Source organism: Pteropus medius, unplaced genomic scaffold, assembly GCF_902729225.1.
Source record: "Pteropus medius unplaced genomic scaffold, Ma_sr-lr_union100, whole genome shotgun sequence".
NCBI classification, from domain to species: domain Eukaryota; kingdom Metazoa; phylum Chordata; class Mammalia; order Chiroptera; family Pteropodidae; genus Pteropus; species Pteropus medius.
The window spans coordinates 12,392,397-12,411,835 of NW_024344370.1; the positions used below are offsets into that span (position 1 = coordinate 12,392,397).

General features: G+C 35.5%; 1 long non-coding RNA gene and 1 pseudogene across 1 annotated transcript in view; one reads left to right on the forward strand and one right to left on the reverse strand.

Moving 5' to 3' along the window:
- The window catches only part of LOC120608245 (uncharacterized), a 284,822-nt gene that overhangs the window by 254,048 nt on the left and 11,335 nt on the right, over positions 1–19,439 (forward strand). The window contains exon 6 of the long non-coding RNA XR_005654358.1: positions 16,753–16,888. This is a non-coding gene — a long non-coding RNA (uncharacterized LOC120608245). The remainder of the gene's footprint in view (positions 1–16,752; positions 16,889–19,439) is intronic.
- On the reverse strand, positions 626–744 carry LOC120608323 (uncharacterized; annotated as a pseudogene).

Consider the following 19,439-nt stretch of genomic DNA (forward strand, 5'->3'; position numbering starts at 1 on the left):
TATCAGAACATAGCTTCTCTTTTTGTCAATGAGTTCGAATCTGAGATGTAGCCTCAAGTTTATAAATTGATCTTTGTGAAGCAGACTGGTTGAGGTTGAGAATTCAACCTTCTCTTGAAATCTACTACCCTTATAATTAAGTACTGGGCCTGGTTCTCAGATTTTTCTGCCCTTGCTAAAGATGAGTCTCTTTCTATGCTGCAAATAAAACCCTTTAACTTTCACATTTTGTCTTATATTGGGAATTAACCTCTTTCAGCATTTTGCTGTCTTTATCCACTATATCAGTAGCATCAGAGTAGCCATCCATTTGCATAATCTTCATGATTACTACTTTGCCCATACTTCTCAAACTCTCCTCAGATATTGCACCAACCAGTGTATTCTTTTTATCTGATATCCCATTCCAGTTCACCACTGGTAAGAGCATTAGCAGTTGTACCAGTACAGCACACCAGGAGCTTTTAGTACTCTACCTTCCTCTAGTGACGGGTTTCCCATTGCAAGTTTTTATTTTTATTTATTTTTGTTTCTTAGGCAAGGCAACCCTTGGTTGACTTTATAGATTGCAAGGACCTTGTCAGCTTACAATCCCTTATTTTTTATTTTTTATTTTTATTTTTTATGCCTATAGCACCTGGTCTTCAAATGTGGTCTCCCATCCAAGTACTAACCAGGCTCAACCCTGCTTAGCTTCCAAGATCAGACAGGATCGGGCTTGTTCAGGGTAGCATGGCCATAAACTCCCATCTCAAGTTTAAAAATTCCATTGTAGAGTCTGCTTCCTAGGACCACTCTTGGTATCAATGCTCTTTTGTCCATTTTTCAGAGAACGGTCTCTGAGGTAGAGATTTGTATGCAGAAAGTTAGCAGGGAAAATGAGAGAAGCAGGGCTATTAGATAGAAAAATTGAACTACAAATAGTAAGAAAGGCCTTAGCTGGTCTCACTGGATGTATAGTACTGTGATGATGCTTCAGAGATTTTCCCAATTGAGGCAAGGAGGCCACTGGAACCAGTCATTGGATGCTGACTCCTCCATGCAGGTTGTGCTGTCATAGGTGAGACAGCTGCCTTTGTCTGTGAATACTGACCTAAGATTCACCTATGAGCCATTAGCAGCCAACAATCCTAGCAGCTGAAAAAAATGAGTACCCTGTTCTTAAAAGGGGCATCTGAGTAGTACCTGGCAGTATCCACCACATCGTGGTCCAAGTATAAAGATGTCAATGAGTACTATAGCAATTTTAGTCATCTTTTGAATTTTAAGACCAGAAAATTTATTTAAAAAGTCAGCCAAGGACAAGGAACCTGAAACTTAATGGAGCAAGAAAATACTTGCTGGGGCAATATAAACAAAAGCTTTGTTGCAAGATAGTTCAGCTTTCTTCTGGTTTATCTAAGACTTAACCCAGACTTTTGATGAGGGAAGTTTGTTTTTGAAACATTAGACTATCTGCAGGCTGGGAAGGTAAAGGCTACTGGGAATGGCTAGAGCTGTTTTGGGGTAAGTGTGTACTCATCGTTTTCCAGCAGAAGTATCAATTGTGTTTGTCAAACGTATCTTGAAGTTTCTATGAAGGTTGAAATCTTTTTCCTGCACCTATGCTTTTCCCTTAATTCTCCCCCCTCCATAAGCATTTATCTCTGTGTTAGTTTATTAAGCTGTGTCCAGGTTCCCCAACATATAATCCACTAGAGATTGGGGCTAGTTCATAGTGGCTATGATTTCTTTTTTCTAGGGTGGACACAGAAATGTTAAGAGCATATCAAGAAACCGTAAGGAAATAGATGAGTAATGAAATGGAGAATTTAGATTCTAGTAACGTTTTATCACTACAAAAGTCAGGGGAACATGGTATGCCAACCCTAGGGAGAGATTTATCAAGCACTCAGCAAAGAACCTGTGGATCTGTCAACCATAATGTTAGTGAGATGTTTCTTTTGCCATGCTCTTGAAGATTTGAGGGGAAAATCTGAATTATGTAATCTCTATCACTTTAATAACTATAGGAGAAAAGCCTATGAGACATTACATAAATATAGAAAGTCCTACAGATACATATACATTATGCTAATAAGAAAATGCTTAGATATAAAATCAAGTAGTCATTTCTCTCTCTCTCTCTCTCTCTCACACACACACACACACATACACACACACACACACGTATTCTCCAGAAGCAATTGAAAAGTTGACAGATCAACCAATGACACTCTAAAAACTCTAAAATACATTTGAAGTCATAAAATAAAAATAATGACTATTCTTAATAGAATGAAATATATTCAGTCATCTCTGATAGCATAGATTTCAATGTCAAAGTATCTTGGCCTTTACGATGTAAAGAATATAGAAACAAAAACCCTAAGACAGTAAATCAGGATAGTAAACTGCTCTTCCTTGCATTATGTCTGGTCTATTGATATTTTTAGTGACTTCCAGTACCTATTTAACTAATATTCTAAAAAATTAGAAACGCTGGCACTGCTGGGTTTGCCTCTTTGGGGCATGGATTTACCGTTTCTTTCCAGTCCTCTCTCATATGACCATTCCATCCTATTTAGAAATCTGAATTTTTAATTTCAGGGAGAAATATCAAAATGGCTAACAAGACAATTAGTAAATGAAAGTTTCAAGAGGTTAAGGATAAACTACGTTATGCTTACCTAAATCTAAGGATGTGACCAAAAAAAAAAAACTGAATAAAAACCTTATTGTATAAGGCCTCTTATGTAAAGCAATTAATTTGACCAGTCGTCCATACATGTGGTTAATAAATTAGACAATATATTCAACTAAAGAAAGACAATGCCTTCTAGATAACCATGTTGTAGAAGCTGTCACTTAATGACAAATAAGCTGTAGAACAAGCAGCAAAAATGTAATTAGTATATTGTTCCACATAAAAAAATAAGGTAGACAAAATACTCATAAATAATTGTAAACAAGTTCCTTTAAGTTGTCATTATTAGCTGGGGTTTATTAACCACAAATACTAAGGGAACAGTCATTTGGCCATTGTACTAGGAATATTAATTAATTTAGAACCAATTCCAAGAGCTAGCAGTAAGAATAAGCACAATTAACATAAAACTAGAGAGCTGTACCGAGCAGGATGAACTCCGGAAACTGAAGCTCTGTTGGATTGTGGAGACTTCAGAGAATTTGTGGGGTCAGAACATTCAAAGTAGTTGCTTTTGAAGGCCTGAGTGTAGTTAAGCCATTGGTTGTGTGTTGTAGAGGTAGCATCAGGTTCCTAGCCAGCTGGACTGTAATGAAGGAAGCAATTACCTCCTGACATTTGCCACACCATATGGCAGGTGGAAATTTTTCAGGATGTTATCCAACTTCTTCTCAGCACAGGAACTCTTGTAGAGTTACTTGACACATGAACCTTGTGAAGGGGTTTAAATTCTCATAGATGGTTTTATTATCCAGAGAAAAAAGACCTGAGATCTTTACAAGAGCAAAGCCAAAAAAATAGAAAGTGGTATCTATAGTGAGAATGAACTAGAAATTCCAGGCCCAACGAAAGCCATAGAAACAGATCGATATTTACTGAGCTCAGAAAGAGGTGGCTAAGAATGTGAGACCCAGTTTTATTATTTTTTAGGTGAGGCAACCTTTGTTTGCCCTCACACTTTGCAAGGACCTTGTCAAATTACAATCCCTTGTTTTTTAAATTTTTTTACACCTACAGCACCTGGTCTTCCTAGGTGGTCTCTCATCCAAGTACTAACCAGGCCTGTCCCTGCGTAGCTTCCGAGAGGGACCCAGTTTAGATTGGCGTTTAAAATTGGTTCTATCTCTATTATTATTTTCATCATAATCACAATTACTATTTATCATGTACTTACATGCCAGATGCTGTGCTTTTCCTACTTTAGGATATTTAATGAGCATTTACTGAATGAAGGAATGAGTTAATTCCTCTAGCCGTCATGCAAAGATGACAGATGAGAAGTTAAGCATCTTGCTTAAGCTGCCACTGCAAATAGGCAAAAGAGCCAAAATCAAATTCAAATTTGCCTCTTTCCAAATCCCATGAATTTTATACTCTGAGGACTTGCATATTCAGGTGAAAAAGAGTAAAGTTGTAAGTCACCAGTAACCACTCAAAGAGCAGTAGTGAGGTGGAATAAGCAAAAGAGAGTATCTGAGAGGAGCTCAGTAAGGGGAGTCTAAACAGTGGCTAGGGACATGGAAGTGACAGGACGGGGTAGACAGATGGAAGCTCAGTATGATGGACATACTGAACTTGTCTTAGGTGCTTACCCTCTGACCTCAGACATTATGAATCTGTCTGTCATGAGGCATGATCTCCCCTAGGATGTTGGCTTGATATCTCTGGCTACTGCTCTCTATGGGATATTCTATTTTTAGGGTTGAGAAGGTCAGGGAATGAATGAGAAGCTTGTACATTAAGGCTGTAGTCCTGGATGCGGGTTTTCCTTGACTCTGAAAGCCTGTGTTCCTGTGGCTTCCAAAGTCTGGGATTTGCATAAGATTTTCTCTCACTTTGTGCGCTGAATGAGATAACAGGAAGGAGTGGTCCAAGCAGCCAACATTTTTTATCTCTACTTCTATCCCTGTGGACTTTCAGCTGTAGCCAACTGTGGAAATTATGAGCTGGAGAAGTCAGGACCCATTTGGCATTATGCCTGCAACTCATCACCACCCTCTACCCCTTGTTTGAAGAATTTTTAAACAACTTCTATAACAATAATCTAACAAATATGTTTATTATCCAGGAGTGGGGGCCCAATTTGTCCCAGCTAGACAGCATCTTGCCTCACCCCACACAAATAGACATCACTGCAGAGCATATAAGTTATTGTCAAGTAGCTAAGCCATTAGGCTATTTGGGTACAAGACTTGGTCTGCTACCAATACCATCTTCCTAAAGTCATCCCGTGTAGCACAAATGAGAGACTTTCAAGCTAAGCCAATGGACTTTGTTTTACAAATCCAGCTGGTTCTCAATTATCCTAACTAATGAGGCATAGAAACTGCCTGAGAACAATGATAGATAAGTCTCAAGCCATATATAGCAAAACACATCACCTATAGGAGGGTTATACAAAGCCACAGGAAGGGCATTGTGTCCCCAGATATAAGTGGGGACACTTATTCTGGATTTTGAACTTACATTTCCAAGCCATACTAATATTAAACAGATTGTAGCAAAAACAGATGAACTTAACTCCAGAAATCCAAGGAAAGCTGCCAGAGAGCCCAACTTAACAGATTGCTGTAGTCATATAAATAGGTCAAGTAGGACCTCACATACACTTCAGGGAAAGCGCTGAGATTTTATGTGTATATACACACATATATATTTATATATAATAACTAACAAACAAAAAATTTTATATATGCATATATATCATAAACATATATATGTATATATTAGCTTAGCCTTTTCTCTGGGTTCTTAAGCTATAAGTTTTTTCTTAAACTATAGGTTATAGCCCATTATTGTATCATAAAATAAAGTCAACTTATTGGATCATGACCAGAATTTTTTAAATAAAATATGTGTGTGTGTGTGTGTGTAGTATATAAACAACTAAGCAGAAATTATTACCATAGTATAGGTGAAGCTGTATATACCAAGGTCCTTCTGATACTTGCAGTAACTGACTCTTTGGGAAGAGGTCTAAATTAGTCTCAACAATCCCGAATTCATACAAGTGTTGCAAGAATTATAGAGAAATGCTGTGCTTTGACTCTAGAATACCAGCAAAGGAAAAGGCAACATGTCAAAACAATTCTGGATAAAATTCTAAGCATGAGAGCATTTTGCCTACTTCATCATGGAAATGTTGCGATTATCACCAACAAAATCAAGTGTCTTCTATTAGTTAAGTCTAGAGAAACATATATTGTTTCCAAATTACCATGGCTTCCTCCACTCTCGTAACCTACTATAATTTTTCCACAGGGGTCATTAAGTAATTTTGTTTGTCTAAAGCTGCCTAGAAAATGTCCCTTCCAAATATTACTTTTTAAAATTTGTATTCAGAGTAGAGTGTGTTGAATGATACCTCATTGTTAAGCCAGCTTTCTTAATTCCATTAAATAATGCAATAATAGGGGGTGGTTGGGGTGGGGATGGGAGGATGGACAGACATATGAAAAAGATTTCCAGCTATTCAGAGTGGAAGTGAATCATGTCTTCTCCCAGAGAGACAGGATCACCTGCTGATTTTTGCCTTAGCATTGCCCAAAGTGCCCCTTGATGGGCATCTGGGCCTTGTAATGTGCCACAAACTCTGCATCTCTAGACTTTAGACTCATCTCACTTGTGTTGCCTCTGTGCCTTTGCCTCTACTTCAGCCCCCAGGGAAGCTCAGCCGTTCCAAGTCCCATTTCAGAAACTTAATACTTAACCTTTTAGATGCCATAGAACAATTTTTTTCATTGAGGTGGACCTGCTGTTCCAAAGCCTCGGCCAAGTTTCTCATTCTATCATTCCTTTTCTCCTGCTTGGTCTTCTATTTTCCTTATTTTATTTTCTTTTAAACTTGGATTTGCAGTATGAAGATGAGAGTATTGAAAATCCAACCAAAAGAGCATTCTGAAAAGTTATGTACAGTTGAGTAGGGTAATAGGTCTAGTTGTTGCTTATCATTTCCTATGCTGTGGCTTTCTAGAAGTTAAAGTAGTTAAGCTTATGGGAAATTGTCGGTGAGGACAAGAATTATAGTAAGTTTGACCTCAGAGTTTCAGAGGTGGGATGGGAAAAAAGATGTCTCTTTGTTCTTTATGATGACTGATTATTATTCAATGTACAATGAAAAACTAGCCTGACTTAGCCTTTTCTCTGGGTTCTCAAACTATAAGTTTTTTCTTAAACTACAGGTTACAGCCCATTATTGTTCCATGAAATAAACTGAACGTGTTGGACCATAATCAGAGATTTTTAAATAATAGATCAGTAGTGAGGGTAGGTTCTTATACATACGTATATATGCGTGTACTGGACCGAGATGTAGAATACATTTCTTACCATAGATTGAGTTAAAAAAAAAAAAAAGAACCAAGGGTCTACATCAATACTCACGTATTCAGAGAACCATGGGGAACAAGCAGGTAACAAGTCAGAATAAGGCGATAAGCATCGTAGATAACTGGAAAGTGTATGCCTCTCTAAAGGCAAGAACAACTAAATATTTTAAAACACAAAATCCACCGTGCAGTGGATTTTTTATGAAAAAATATCTACAGACCAATAGCTTATGAACAAAAATTCTAAGAGACCACATTAACATAGCAACTCCTTCCTTCCTTCAAGGATCTGCTAGGGTGTCATTTCCTCAGGGAAACCTTCCACAAACTAAGTAAGGATCCCCTATTCTATGATATTCTAGTGCCATGTACTGCACATTGATCCACTTATCCCAATTTTGTCTAATAATCCCTATGACTCTTTGTTTAAGGATTGATGATCTACAAAATTGGAGCCTGTGTCCTTCCAGGTCACTTCTGTGACCCCAGTTCCTTATTTAGTGCCTGGCACATAATGGGCACATACTGAGTATTTGTGGGATGTATAAATAATTTTTTAGGAGGGATATTAAGGAGTACACGTTTAGTAGTACATAGTAAAAACATTATTTTCAGAAATCATTTCATTTTTTATTAATTTAATCTAGCAAACACATATTGGGCATCTATAGGATCTAAGCCTTGCACTATACACTAAATATAAGAAACAGCCACTGCTCTCATGGAGATTTATGATCTACTTATTCATAAATTCACAGCTTCCTAAATTGACTCAAGAAGAAATAGACAATCAGAATTGATCTATAACCAGAGAAGTGATTGAATGAATAATCAAAAAACTACTCAAAAAGAAAAACAAAGGCCCAAGTAGCTTCATTGATAAATTCTACCAAATGTTTAAAAAATTATTAGTAATTATTCACAAATTCTTCCAAAAAGTAGAAGAGGAGAAAACACTTTCCAAATCATTTCATGAGGCCAGTGTTACACTGATACCAAAACCAAGGACAACATCAGAGGGGGGAAAAAATATCTACAGACCAATAGCTTATGAACAAAAATTCCTCACACACAAAAAATACTAATAAACTGAACCCAGCAATGTATAAAAAGGATTATACACCATGGCCAAGTAGAGTTTATTTCAGTAATGTAAGATTGATTTAACATCTGAAAATCAAATAATATACCATATCAATAAAATAAAGGGCTAAAACAACATGATTATCTCAATAGATGCAGAAAAAGCATTTGATAAAATTCAACAAACCTTCACAATAAAAACTTACAGCAAACGAGGAATAGAAAACACTTCCTCATCTTGATAAAGGCCATTTACAAAAAACCCATAGCTAACATTATGCTTATTTGCAGTTGACAATTTGTATGTAAAAAATTTGAATCCACCAAAAAAAAAAAAAAACTTTTGGTCTAATAAGTTTAGCAAGTTTGTAGGACACAAGATCAATATACAAAATCAATTTCTATATACTTGCAATCTAAAAATAAAATCAAGAAAATTTCATTTATAATAACATCAAAAATAATAAAATACTTAGGAATAAATTTAACGAAAGAAGTATAAGACTTGTACATTGAAAGCTTACATTGTTGGAATAAATTTTAAGACATAAATAAATGGAAAGACATTCTATGTCCATGAATTAGAAGACAATATTATCAATTGACATATTCAGTACAATCCAATCAAAATCCCAGTTGACTTCTTAGCAGAAAATGACAAGCTGATCCTAAAATTTATATGAATAGGCAAGGGATCCAAAAATATCCAAAACAATCTTGAGAAAGAACTAAGTTGAAGGATTTGGACTTCCTGATTTGAAAACTCACCATAAAGCAAATGTAAGCAAGACAATATCGTAGTGATATAAGGAAAGATGTATAGATCAATAGACTAGAACAGAGACTCCAGAAATAAACCCTCACATTTATAGTCAATTGATTTTCCACCAGGGTACCAAAACAATTAAATAGAGAATGAAGAGTTTTTTTCAACAACTGGTGCTAGGACAACTGGATATTCACTTGCAAAAGAATGAGGTCAAACCCCTACCTTACACTTAACAAAACTCAAAATGGATCAAAGAACCTAAATGTAAGAGTTAAAACTATAAACTGTTAATAAAAAAACATGAAGGTGAATTCTTATGTCCTTGGCTTTGGCAATGACTTTTTAGATATGATACCAAAAGCAAAAGTTAAAGAAAATATAGTTAAATTGGACTTCATCAAAAAAAAAAAAAAAAAAAAAAAACCAAAAACTTTCATGCTTCAAAGAACACCACAGAGAAAGTAGAAAGACAATCTGCTGAATGAGAGAAAATATTTTTATATCATTTAACTGACAAGGGACTTAGATCTAAAATACATAAAGAACTCTTACAGCTCAGTAATACAAAGATTGTTCAGGCAATGAATCTAAATAGACATTTGTACAAAGAATATATACAAATGTCTAACAAACACATGAAAAAATGCTCAACATCATTATTCTTCAGGGAAATGAAAATATTATGATATGCCACTTGACACAAACTTCACCCAGAAATGGTTAAGGAAAAAGAAATGTGGATTTAAAATAAGAACTCACTAGGAAGGAAACATTAATGGATGGATGGAAAAATAGGATAGCTGACAAAAAAAAAAAAACAAATAATAACAAGTGTTGGTGAGAATTTTGATGGAATTGGAAACCACAGACAGCACTAGTGGGATTTTAAAATAGTCCAGTCACTTTGGAAAACAGTATGAAAATTTATTTTTCTTTTCTTTTTCTCTATTAATATTATTCTACATTTTTTGCCTATTTTTAAATTTTTTTATTTTTCAATTGCAGTTGACATACAATATTATATTAGTTTCAGGTGTACAACATACTGATTAGACATTTATAGAACTTATGATTGCCCAGATAAATCTAGTAAGTATCTGATGCCATACATAGTTATTATATTATTGCCTATATTCCTTATGCTGTATGTTACATACCCATGACTATGTAACTACCAATTTATATTTCTTGAGTCCTTCCCCTTTTTCACCTATTCTCCGCCCTGCAAGTTTCTTTAAAAGTTAACCATAAAGTTACTATTTGTCCAGCAATTCCAGTCCTTTGTATATACCCAAGAGAAATGAAACCATATGTTCACACAAAAACTTATGTACAAGTATTCATAGCTGTATTATTCACAATATCTCAAAGGTGTGAATAACTCAAATATCCTTCACCTGATGAATGGGTAAATACAATGTATATTCATATAAGGGAATATTATTCAGCCATAAATAGAAATGAATTACTGATACATGCTACATTGTGAATGAAACTTACAAACATTATGCTAATTGAAGAGACCAGACACAAAAGACCACAAATTTTATAATTCCCTTTATATGAAATGTCCAGAACAGGTAAATACATAGTGACAGAAATAGATTAATGGTTGACTAGGGGTAAAAAAGATGGGGGGATCGTGTAGTGACAGATAAAGGGTACAAGGTTTCTTTTTTAGGGTGATGAAAATATTCTCTAATTGATTGTGGTAATGACTACATAACTCCGAATACACTAAAACCATCGAATTGTGCACTTTAAATGGATGAATTGTATGGTATGTAAATTAAATCTCAAAGAAGCTGTTACCAAACATTTTTGTAAAAACCTACATTTATTCTTCTCCAAATTCTGCATGTTCATCCTAGGGAAATACGTACGTACATTCACCATGAGTTGAATGCAAAAATATTTATTTATTTTTTTTAATTTTAATTCCACCAATGAGAAGGATAAACAATTTATGGTAAATCTATACCATTACTATACAGTCACTGAAGAATGAGGTAGATATTTCTGTATTACTCCAGGTAAATCTTTCACATTATTAAGTAAAAAAAGCAAGTTGTCAAAAAATAAGTAAAGTATGATCCTATTCATCCTATTCAAAGTATGAACAAAACTTTTCATATACACACATATATATGGACATACACAGAGAAAGGACTGATGAATGCATATCAAACTAGTAAGTTTTTTGAGGGAGGCGAGCAGACCAGTAATTAAATGGGGAGTAGAATAGGGAAGTTGCATGAGAGAAACTTCATTTTCCTGTGTAAAATTCAGTATCGTTTGCATCTTTTCAACAACAAAGCATATATGTATAAGCAGTATAAAATAAAAACAAATAGAGAGCTACATAAAATAGATATAATACATGGACCAGGTTCCAAGGCACTTCATCCTATCAAATTGTTGTAATGGTCTTGCTGAGCAGAATAAACAGCAGAGCAGAATTATCAGCACAGGATACATATGTTGTTGACTGCTCTTGTTAGAGCAGCATTAGAGTATTCTATGTGATATTTATTTTGATAGGGCAAGGATGATGGCATGCTTCAATGAATGTTCTGTCTAGTGCACGTTCAGGCCTTCGTATTTGCTATTTCTGCTGCCTGGAATGCTTTTCTTGCAAATATTCACATCCAGTCCTCTCCACTACTTTAGATCTTTGCTCAGGTATTTTCTTCTCAGCCAAGTCTTGCCTGCCTACCCCACTTTGGACTTCAATATTCAACTCATCCCCCTTCCTTGCTTTATTTTCCTCCATAGCCCCTTCAGCCATCTGAGATCCAGACTGTTTTTGAACTATTCACTTACCTGTCTAATGTCTATCTTCTCTCACTACAAGTTAAGTCTATAAAGGTAGAACCATTTGTCAAATATTTTATGGCTGTAACCCTGAATCTAGAATGATATCTGGAATGCAGTATGTACTCAATATATATACTAGAATGTATATACTGGAATGTAGTACATACTACATTCCAGATATATATATATATATTTTAGAATGAATGAAAGAATGATGTAATAGTAGCATTTGAATCAAGAAGACTATGATTGTGGGAGCTACTAGCACAGCTGGGACAGAAAAGTGTTGTCTCTTTGAACTTTCATAATCAAATCTTGTCTTTTGAGTCAAATAATGTAAAAAATAGACATAAGTGGCAGCAAGAATCCTTCCCAGTCTTCTTTAAATCACCAAAACCATTCACTATTCATCAGAGACTCACGAAGAGGAGAAACATGATAGGAGAAATGCCATCTCCCCTTCTTAGTTCTAGTCAAACTGACCCAATCACAGAATCACAAGTAGATTTGGAATTTAATTGGGAACATGAGAGTTCAAGAGTTTCAAAGCTTAACTTCCAGATCTTTAGAGGTCTGTAATACCCATATGTGTTTGAACTTGAGATTAATGTAGCTTTATCTCTATACTGTAGAAAGCTGATTTTTCCATCCATCCATTAATGTTTCCTTCTTAGTGAGCCCTTATTTAAGTCCACATTTCTTTTCCCTTCACCATTTCTGGGTATGTCTAAACATAAAAATACTTCTTTCAGTTTACAACTCCAACAAACCAAGATAAGGCATAGGAATGGGGCGAGTTCTTGGATCTTTATATGTGAACATACTATGCTTGGAGTAGAAAGGTTCAGCTGTTTTTGAAAGCACACTATTTCTTTTTCTTTCTTTTTTTTTGTTCTTTGTCCACAAGAGGACTAACTAAATGTATAGTTCAGAAACAGTTGTGGAAGACCAAACACAGAGAAGAAAGAGGAGCTTAAAGAGGATTAAAAGCAAAAACACCTAAAGGAAGAGCACTTGTAAGTGGGATTTGAGGTGTTCGTCGGTTACAAGTTGAAAAAACTAATTTATCCACTGTAAATTCACAGAGATTTCATAACAACAGAAAAGAACATAGAGTCCTAGTCTGAAAACCATGAGGCAACATTTAGTCTTACACATTTCTTCAGTATCTTTCAAGGTGCACTGAATTTAGGTATTCCAAAATGAATGAGAGATAAATCTACTTTGTCATTCTTTAAAACATCCCAAGGAGACTCTGAATTCTGATAGACAAAACATTCTTTTTATTTTAGAGCCTTAAGCCCTTCATATCTTATCTACATCTCTTTTATTTCCATCTAAATTTAATGCCTCTTTTATAGTGCTTGAAGTAAAGAGAGAGGCTGCTCCTTCTTGGGAAAACTGAAATTTCTCACTGTTCCCAGCTCTAACAGTGGATTGGGGCGTGGCTTCACTCAGTGTGCTTTACAAGGTGGTGCAAAACGTGGTGTTCTGTAAACATTTCTAAGAACTATTACCAAGTGCTAAGGTGCCCTGCCAATCAGATCCTAGAGAAGCTGAACACTCCTCACCCTATCATAACAGAGTATCTGTTGCCTGCAGGTCTAGCTATTAAAATGACTGAGCAATGCTCCTAAACAGGTTGGTTGGTGCACAGGGGCCCCATGACTCAACCTTAAGTTAGTTATAATAGACAGGTTTTTGAAATGAGGCTGGTTAGAGTCTGGCTAGGAGGATATCACTGCTTCTCTGTCCTGTCTGAATTGCTCAAAAGAGGTCTTGAGCCCTGTGGGTAGAGGTTGGGGTAGAGGTGGAGCAGATGAAGAATGGGAGGTCAGAAAAGGGGCAGTGTTTTCTAAAGTTCTTGGTCAGTTCTATGTGGAATCTAATATTTTGTTCAGTGCAAATTTTATGAAGCCAAACTACCAGATCGAGTTTGAAGAGATGACCTGTTGTTTGAGTTGGTGTTTATTCTTCGAGTTTCGTACAAATTTGAAAGTCACAAACAAGAAATTAGTATTTTTCTTTTATATTCTTTCTCATCCCATTCCCAATTTCAATAGATTCCACTGTGTCAGCTAAATGGAAAAAATATACTGTCCATGTCCCATATTTCCATAAGCACATATTTTTACTTATACTGCAAGTTAGCAATTATTCCAATAAAACAATGATAAAATATTAATAAAGATGCAACTATGAGATTGACACTACCAATTGCAATATAAAGATTATTTTTTTCTGTTAGTGAAGTGGTTTGTATTGTGCTCCTTGCCCAAGTCCTCAGGGATAATTAAAATTCTTTGACTATACAAGTGTCTCACAAAATGTGTTAATGAGATCGTTTTCTGATATATGAAAGTGTCCTGGCATGGTTTTTAAATGCGTGCTGCACACCCCCAAACAATTATCATACAAAACGCAACTGTTTCTCTTTGTCTATCATGAGCACTTAAACGACAGCATTAGACTCAACTGCATAATTCTGGTTTAATTTTCCTATCTGATACTACAGTAATGTTATGAGGTATTTACTTAGCAACAAAGGTAAATGTTTGTTTTAAAAGTGCTTTCTTTTCTTTAGCTTCTTTGGAAATAAGCCTAAATTAAGTGCTCCATTAGTTTCTTCAGAAGAGCGAGCATGTGTTTGCACACACACACACCTCAGTTTGTTTTCTTATCCTCCCTGTGGTGATTTTGATGAGGTGAGGGTTTGTGCTGGCAAAATTCTGAAGTGTGGACAAGTTGTGCTGCACTTTTATTAATGCAAGATGGAAAACACTACTAAAATATTAGAGAATATAATTTGCTCAAGCTTTGTATTCATTTGCTAAGGCTGCCATAACAAAATACCACAAATCGGGTGGCTTAAACAACAGAAATTTATTGTCTCACAGTTCTGGAGGCTGGAAGTCTGAGATCAAGGTGTTGGCAGGGCTGGTTCCTTCTGAGGGCTGTGAAGAAGAACCTGTTTTATGCCTCTCTCCTGGCGTGAGTGGTTTGCTGGCTATCTGTGGGTTCCTTGGCTTGTAGATCTCTGCCTTTATCTTTACATGACATACTAAGTGTGTGTGTGTGCCTGTGTGTGCCTGTGTGTGCCTGTGTGTGCCTAAAAGCTCTGTAAAATTGTGTGTCTGTGTCCATATCCAAATTAACTATTTAAGACACTAGTCCTATTAAATCAGAATCCCACCCTACTCCAATATGACTTTTTCTTAACTAATAGCATCTGCAAAGATCCTATTTCCAAATAAGGTACCATTCTGACATACTGGGAATTAGGACTTCAGCATATGAATTTTGGAGAAACACAATTCAACACATAACAAGCTTCAGATGAATAATAGACTCACCCTTAAGTTAGTTATAATAGACACTGAATATATATTCAGTGTAATTCACTGAATATATATTGAATTATAAGTTCAAAATAGAGAAGGTTTTTTTTTTTTTTCAACTCTTAGTGAACTTGTCCAGGACTCTTGTGTCTTGCTTTACTGAGCACTAGGAAGATGAGTTATAACTGGTGACAAAGGCTTTACTATCTACTGAACTTTGGTCCAGTCTTTCCCATTACAAAATATAAAAAAGACCTTATTACCAAGTTCCATTCTCTCCAGTTACTGTTTCCTTGCCGTCTCCGTTAATTTTGATAAACACATGAGAGTATGCGCTTGATAGAGGAACTCCGCCTTTATTAGGGGTCTGACCTGGCACAACCACAATGTACATACTAAAGTGAGCCCAGAGGGACCTTCCAAGGTTTGCGAATCCTTACAGTGCATTAAGTTAGAGATTTAAAACTAAGGGGGGAAGTCAGATTTCACTGTATGTGTGATATTGAAAGAGAAGTCGCTAGGTGAGATGACTTTCAGAGACAGTGTAGGTGGTGAAGGGTCAGGACCCAGAAGACTGCCCTGTTCCCAGAGAGACTTCTCATTTATCTCCCTTCTGTTGTGGAAAGACTCTTTAGTTTTTACCTCTCATTCTCTCCGCAATCCACTCCAATTGGATGTCCACCTCCACTGCTCCACTGAATTTGCCCCTGTTATGGCCACCATTTTTCCTTGAAACACAAAGCAAATGGGTTATAATGAAGGAACAGCAGGCAGGAGAATTGGGCAGAATTAGAGCAATACCACAGTGACAGGATACTAACAGGGAAAGATCAATGCCTAATGAGTAAAAGTTAAAGTGTCAAGGAGGGTTTTCACAATGTTTAAGAGCAGAATCCTACCAGCAATATTGCGGTTTGGGTCTGACTTCTCAAATTTCTCAAATTTCAACCGCTTGCCTATGAAACTGTTCACCATCTGCTCCTGGGTTCCCTAAGGCCAAGTTCCACTACCAATCCCTGTGACTTCAAGTTGGGCCTCCCCAGTGCTGCGCCAGCCTGGCATGCCACCTGGCATGCTATCTATTGCCCAGCCTTTCAGATACTATATTCTACCTGCTAGATTGAATCTCTCTCTTGCACCTGCAAATATATACATTCCTTCTCTATCATCTCTTATGCATTTCTAGTCCTAATTCCTGATATCTTTAATCTATGCATCTTGCAATAATTAATGAGGTTCTGGTCAGCCATGTCTTTCAATATGACATTTACTATAATGATTCTAAAATAGTACCCTTTATTCTTTACTGCAGCTCAGAAATGTTTGACTCATCCAATTAATAGAATTTGCTGGCATGCATGGGTGGCATGCTCCTCAACATCCATGGAGACTTTCAAGTATCATACTTTACCAAGAACACAAATTCCTCCAGTTCAGACATGTAGTTTAAGAGATTCTTATATAATCCATGCTGCAAGCACCTAATATCTTTAATCATGTTGAAGAAATCTGCATGTTTTACTGAACTTGAGAATTTGAAGTAATTCTTAAGGACACCTACATTTATGCCCTAGATACTCAGATTTTGAAAGCAGTTTAGGGTTTCTCTTTTACTGTAGTTATCACCGTGATGGGCAGGAGCTGCTTCCTTCCTTCCTTCTTTTTCATCTTCCTTCCCTTTGTCCCCCTTTCCTCCTATTCTCACCCTCTCTCTTCTCTCTCTTTCCACAGCTATTTAGCACCTACCATGTGGCAAGATTGATGCTCTATTTCAGAGAATGAGATAAATGCAGCAATTTTTCTGTCTTGAAGATGTTCATAAACTAATGAAGAAACAGGCATCTGATCCATGCATTATCAACTCAAGGTGAGTCTTCTCTTGCCATTATCTTCCTTTATGTCTAATTAACATGCTTTTGCTTTTTCAAAAGAAAATTTAAACAGTTGTGCAACTCCATCTCAGCTCACATTTCCAGGACAAAAAAAAGCACCAAATTCACGTAAATATAATACTGTCTGTGAATATAAAATATATTTAATATACCTCACATCTTAATTTGAGCCACAGATTGGAGTATCATTTCTATATATATTCATGAAAATTTGAGTTGTAAATAAAATTCGTGTCTTGTGTAGTGATGCAAGCTACTAACAAGATTACCAAATATAGGAAAATACTCCCTACAAGACTAGAGGGAAAAGTTCTACTCTGTAATCATTATAACTAAACCTATGTTACTTTTCCTTGCATGTCATTTAGGTGATCTAAATAATAAAATAACTTTGATCTGGCATGCGATTTTCATCAAACTCTTCAAAATTTGAGATACTTAGAGAAGCAAATTCAGAGCTTCTTGTTCCTTAAATAACATAAATTCATTTACCTGAACCCATTCCCCTAAGCACATAAAATATAGTATTGCTCCAAATGCATAGTTGAGGTACTAGGGAATGTCAGAAAAATTCCCAGGTGGCAGGTAATCTGGAAATCAGGGCATAATCTCTAAAGTACAGCTGCGGCTTCACTGGTTGGTTAATTCTGGGTGGGGAAGTGCATGGGAGATCAGGAGTTAAGGTGTGAGTACCCTGAGAGCTTTTATTTTAAGATCCTCAGGGTAATAGAATAAATCCTGTAAGCACATGTGGTGAGCTGTAAACCTTGAAGGACTGTACCTCATTAAATCACAAGACTAAAGAAGCTGTGCCCAGGGGCACAGAAAGGCAACAGAAAAGTTTATCCATCTCAGCCTAAGTTCCTTAGTAAGAATCTGTTCTTTAGGTCTGTTCCATAAACAAACGTGGGGCTCAAATTATTTTACTCTCAAAGTTCTCAAGATTTAGGAATCCTCACATTGAGAAACTAACATCAATGTGCTCTATACAAATAATAATTTGGGAGCATTTGTTAGACACAAAGACAGCACACTCCACTGTGTCTGTATGTGCTTCATGACCCCCACAGAGCTTTCACAATTTGAGGTTTCACAAGTAAGCGATCCAACATGGGTGAGAAACTAAAAACACACAGTAGAAGTATTAGAAGATCAATATTTTCACATTATAGCATATTCCGATAGAGAATATAAAATTGTGTTCAAATAACCAAGGTAATAAAAAGAATCAAATTTGTAAGAAATGTACAAGAAACAAACCAAGCAGATTAAAACAAATCAAATAAAACTTTTAAAGTTAAGCAATAAACAAATAGTTTATGGAGCATATTAGAAAGAGCTAAAGTGAAAATATTTAACTAGAATATAGATCTGAAGAATTAAATAAAATGCAATTGAGGAAGTTATAGAAATAAAATCATGGAAGTGATTCAGTGACATAAAGGAGGGAATGAGAAGATTTAATATATGTCTACTAAAAGTTCAAGAGGAAAATAGTGATGAGGAGTCCAATATTAACAAGATGATGGCTGACAATTTTATAAAACTGATGAAAAACATGAATTTTTAGATCCAAGAATAAAGTTTTAAGTGAGATAAATCAAGAAAAAACTATGAACAATAGACTTCTCATGGTAACAATAGAGGCCAGAATACAATTGAATTATATCTTCGAATTGATGAGAAAAAAATAACTGTCCCTAGAATTATAAACTAGAGAAACTATCAATCAACAGTGAAAACATAATAAGAACAATTTTAGACAAAAGAGACATAGAAAATTTACCACCCACATACCCTTGCTAAAGCAATTATTAAAAGATTTACCCTAGAAAGAAGAAAATTAAACCCAGAAGAAAGAAGAGGGTTTCCAAAACCAATAGTGGTCAAAACAATTGCCAAACATAGGGTAAATCTAAACACATGTTAATAATATAATAAATGAAAATAATTACAAACAATGAGATTCATAAAAATAAAGTTGAAATAAAAATCTGAAAAAAAATGACATTAATCGCAGTTGAAGTGTTCTTGTAATATTTCAAAATGTGATAAAATTATGGATTCACTTTGGACTCTATTCAGACAGGCACTCATTTAAAATGAAAGGATAAACCATAAAACCATAAAGATTAAATGTATAATTCCATAACCAATGAAAGGAAAGAAAGAATTAAGAAAAATAAATCAGTCTAATACTTGTTTTCTGAGAAGGAAAATAAAAATATGTGATATGGAAAGCATAAAACAAAGCACTAGAAACAAAACCTATCAGGAATGAAATAACTTTAAACGAACTAACTTCATCAGTTAAAAGACAAGGATTGTCAGATTAGATTAAGAAAACATAATTCAGCTATTTGATATTTATGAAAGTTGTAGTCTTATTTTAGTTATGTTAATATGCTCAGGCTGCCATAACAAAATACCAGACTCAGTGGTTTAAACAATAGGAATTTATATTCTCACAGTTTTGGTGTCTAGAAGTTCAAGATTAAGATGCTGTCAGGGTCAGTTTCTGATGAG